Source organism: Pseudophryne corroboree, chromosome 5, assembly GCF_028390025.1.
Source record: "Pseudophryne corroboree isolate aPseCor3 chromosome 5, aPseCor3.hap2, whole genome shotgun sequence".
Taxonomy (NCBI): Eukaryota; Metazoa; Chordata; class Amphibia; order Anura; family Myobatrachidae; genus Pseudophryne; species Pseudophryne corroboree.
Genome location: NC_086448.1, coordinates 207149672 through 207154704, shown reverse-complemented (window position 1 = coordinate 207154704; position 5033 = coordinate 207149672).

Genomic DNA, 5033 nt, shown 5'->3' with positions numbered 1-5033 from the left:
GTGGTGAAGAGACCCCTTTTTCAGGCTTGGGTCCCTATGGCGAAAAGATCCCAATTTTTACCCGTGGCTGTTATTGCATGGCTATCGGGCGTGGCCTCTTGGAGATGGGGTTACCAGTTTTTTAAGAACTGGTAGTGGCACAGCCACCATGGACCAACGCAAAATTAATTTTATGTTGTAAGTTAGAAAGTTTATCTTTTAGCCTTTAACAAGGTAAGCTTTCAGCTTAACTTCAGGCTTGGGAACCTGTGACAAAGAAAACCCATTTCTGGCTTGGGATCCTGCAGCAAGGAAAACCAATTTCAGGCTTAGGAACCTTTGGCAAAGAAACCCCATTTTTCTGGCCTGGAATCCTGTGGCAAAGAAACACCATTTTTCAGGCTTGGTATCCTGTGGCAAAGAAACCTCATTTTTCAGGCTTGGGATCCTGTGGCAAAGAGACCCCATTTTTCAGGCTTGGGACCCTGTGGCAAAGAAACCCAATTTTTCAGGCTTGGGATCCTGTGGCAAAGTAACCCCATTTTTCAGGCTTGGGATCCTGTGGCAAAGAAATCCCCTTTTTCAGGCTTGGGATCCTGTGGCAAAGAAACCCCTTTTTTTAGGCTTGGGACCCTGCGGCAAAGAGACCCCATTTATCAGGCTTGGGACCCTGTGGTGAAGAGACCCCCTTTTTCAGGCTTGGGATCTGGTGGCAAAGAGACCCCATTTATCAGGATTGAGACCCTGCGGCAAAGAGACCCCATTTATCAGGCTTGGGAACCTTTGGCAAAGAAACCCCATTTTTCTGGCCTGGAATCCTGTGGCAAAGAAACCCCATTTTTCAGGCTTGGGATCCTGTGGCAAAGAGACCCCATTTTTCAGGCATGGGATCCTGTGGCAAAGTAACCCCATTTTTTAGGATCCTGTGGCAAAGAGACCCCATTTTTTCAGGTATGGACCCTTTGGCAAAGAGACCCCATTTTTCAGTCTTGGGATCCTGTGGCAAAGAAACCCAATTTTTCAGGCTTGGGACCCTGTGGCAAAGAAACACCATTTTTCAGGCTTGGGATCCTGTGGCAAAGAAACCTCATTTTTCAGGCTTGGGATCCTGTGGCAAAGAGACCCCATTTTTCAGGCTTGGGATCCTGAGGCAAAGAAACCCCCTTTTTCAGTCTTGGGATCCTGTGGCAAAGAGACCCCATTTATCAGGCTTGGGATCCTGAGGCAAAGAGACCCCATTTTTCAGGCTTGGGACCCTATGGCGAAAAGATCCCAATTTTTACCCGTGGCTGTTATTGCATGGCTATCGGGCGTGGCCTCTAGGCGATGGGGTTACCAGTTCTTTAAGAACTGGTAGTGGCACAGCCACCATGGACCAACGCAAAATTATTTTTATGTTGTAAGTTAGAAAGTTATCTTTTAGTATTTAACAAGGTAAGCTTACAGCCTAACTTCAGGCTTGGGAACCTGTGACAAAGAAACCTAATTTTTTAGGATTGGGATCCTGTGGCAAAGAAAACCAATTTCAGGATTGGGAACCTTTGGCAAAGAAACCCATTTATCAAGCTTGGGATCCTGTGGCAAAGAGACCCCATTTTTAATGCTTGGGATCCTGTGGCAAAGAAACCCCATTTTTCAGGCTTGGGACCCTGTGGAAAAGAAACCCCATTTTTCAGGCTTGGGATCCTGTGGCAAAGAGACCCCATTTTTTCAGGTATGGACCCTGTGGCAAAGAGACCCCATTTTTCAGACTTGGGATCCTGTGGCAAAGTAACCCCATTTTTTAGGCTTGGGACCCTGTAGCAAAGAGACCCCATTTTTCAGACTTGGGACCCTGTGGTGAAGAGACCCCTTTTTCAGGCTTGGGTCCCTATGGCGAAAAGATCCCAATTTTTACCCGTGGCTGTTATTGCATGGCTATCGGGCGTGGCCTCTAGGAGATGGGGTTACCAGTTCTTTAAGAACTGGTAGTGGCACAGCCACCATGGACCAACGCAAAATTAATTTTATGTTGTAAGTTAGAAAGTTTATCTTTTAGCCTTTAACAAGGTAAACTTTCAGCTTAACTTCAGGCTTGGGAACCTGTGACAAAGAAAACCCATTTCTGGCTTGGGATCCTGTGGCAAAGTAACCACATTTTTTAGGATTGGGATCCTGTGGCAAAGAGACCCCATTTTTTCAGGTATGGACCCTGTGGCAAAGAGACCCCATTTTTCAGGCTTGGGATCCTTAGGCAAAGAAACCCCTTTTTTTAGGCTTGGGACCCTGTGGCAAAGAGACCCCATTTTTCAGGCTTGGGACCCTGTGGCGAAGAGACCCCCTTTTTCAGGCTCGGGATCCTGTGGCAAAGAGACCCCATTTATCAGGCTTGGGATCCTGAGGCAAAGAGACCCCATTTTTCAGGCTTGGGACCCTATGGCGAAAAGATCCCAATTTTTACCCGTGGCTGTTATTGCATGGCTATCGGGCGTGGCCTCTAGGCAATGGGGTTACCAGTTCTTTAAGAACTGGTAGTGGCACAGCCACCATGGACCAATGCAAAATTATTTTTATGTTGTAAGTTAGAAAGTTATCTTTTAGTCTTTAACAAGGTAAGCTTACAGCCTAACTTCAGGCTTGGGAACCTGTGACAAATAAACCCCATTTCAGGCTTGGGATCCTGCAGCAAAGAAAACCAATTTCAGGATTGGGAACCTTTGGCAAAGAAACCCATTTATCAAGTTTGGGATCCTGTGGCAAAGAGACTCCATTTTTAAGGCTTGGGATCCTGTGGCAAAGAAACCCAATTTTTCAGGCTTGGGACCCTGTGGCAAAGAAACACAATTTTTCAGGCTTGGGATCCTGTGGCAAAGAAACCTCATTTTTCAGGCTTGGGATCCTGTGGCAAAGAGACCCAATTTTTCAGGCTTGGGATCCTGTGGCAAAGTAACCCCATCTTTTAGGATTGGGATCCTGTGGCAAAGAGACCCCATTTTTTCAGGTATGGACCCTTTGGCAAAGAGACCCCATTTTTCAGTCTTGGGATCCTGTGGCAAAGAGACCTCATTTATCAGGCTTGGGATCCTGAGGCAAAGAGACCCCATTTTTCAGGCTTGGGACCCTATGGCGAAAAGATCCCAATTTTTACCCGTGGCTGTTATTGCATGGCTATCGGGCGTGGCCTCTAGGCGATGGGGTTACCAGTTCTTTAAGAACTGGTAGTGGCACAGCCACCATGGACAAACGCAAAATTATTTTTATGTTGTAAGTTAGAAAGTTATCTTTTAGTCTTTAACAAGGTAAACTTACAGCCTAACTTCAGGCTTGGGAACCTGTGACAAAGAAACCCCATTTCAGGCTTGGGATCCTGCAGCAAAGAAAACCAATTTCAGGATTGGGAACCTTTGGCAAAGAAACCCATTTATCAAGTTTGGGATCCTGTGGCAAAGAAACCTCATTTTTAAGGCTTGGGATCCTGTGGCAAAGAAACCCAATTTTTCAGGATTGGGACCCTGTGGCAAAGAAACACCATTTTTCAGGCTTGGGATCCCGTGGCAAAGAGACCCCATTTTTCAGGCTTAGGACCCTGTGGTGAAGAGACCCCTTTTTTCAGTCTTGGGATCCTGTGGCAAAGAGACCCCATTTATCAGGCTTGGGATCCTGAGCCAAAGAGACCCCATTTTTCAGGCTTGGGACCCTATGGCGAAAAGATCCCAATTTTTACCCGTGGCTGTTATTGCATGGCTATCGGGCATGGCCTCTAGGCGATGGGGTTACCAGTTCTTTAAGAACTGGTAGTGGCACAGCCACCATGGACCAACGCAAAATTATTTTTATGTTGTAAGTTAGAAAGTTATCTTTTAGTATTTAACAAGGTAAGCTTACAGCCTAACTTCAGGCTTGGGAACCTGTGACAAAGAAACCCCATTTTTTAGGATTGGGATCCTGTGGCAAAGAAAACCAATTTCAGGATTCGGAACCTTTGGCAAAGAAACCCATTTATCAAGCTTGGGATCCTGTGGCAAAGAGACCCCGTTTTTAAGGCTTGGGATCCTGTGGCAAAGAAACCCCATTTTTCAGGCTTGGGACCCTGTGGAAAAGAAACCCCATTTTGCAGGCTTGGGATCCTGTGGCAAAGAGACCCCATTTTTTCAGGTATGGACCCTGTGGCAAAGAGACCCCATTTTTCAGGCTTGGTATCCTGTGGCAAAGAAACCCCATTTTTCAGGCTTGGGATCCTGTGGCAAAGTAACCCCATTTTTTAGGCTTGGGACCCTGTAGCAAAGAGACCCCATTTTTCAGACTTGGGACCCTGTGGTGAAGAGACCCCTTTTTCAGGCTTGGGTCCCTATGGCGAAAAGATCCCAATTTTTACCCGTGGCTGTTATTGCATGGCTATCGGGCGTGGCCTCTTGGAGATGGGGTTACCAGTTTTTTAAGAACTGGTAGTGGCACAGCCACCATGGACCAACGCAAAATTAATTTTATGTTGTAAGTTAGAAAGTTTATCTTTTAGCCTTTAACAAGGTAAGCTTTCAGCTTAACTTCAGGCTTGGGAACCTGTGACAAAGAAAACCCATTTCTGGCTTGGGATCCTGCAGCAAGGAAAACCAATTTCAGGCTTAGGAACCTTTGGCAAAGAAACCCCATTTTTCTGGCCTGGAATCCTGTGGCAAAGAAACACCATTTTTCAGGCTTGGTATCCTGTGGCAAAGAAACCTCATTTTTCAGGCTTGGGATCCTGTGGCAAAGAGACCCCATTTTTCAGGCTTGGGACCCTGTGGCAAAGAAACCCAATTTTTCAGGCTTGGGATCCTGTGGCAAAGTAACCCCATTTTTCAGGCTTGGGATCCTGTGGCAAAGAAATCCCCTTTTTCAGGCTTGGGATCCTGTGGCAAAGAAAACCCCTTTTTTTAGGCTTGGGACCCTGCGGCAAAGAGACCCCATTTATCAGGCTTGGGACCCTGTGGTGAAGAGACCCCCTTTTTCAGGCTTGGGATCTGGTGGCAAAGAGACCCCATTTATCAGGATTGAGACCCTGCGGCAAAGAGACCCCATTTATCAGGCTTGGGAAC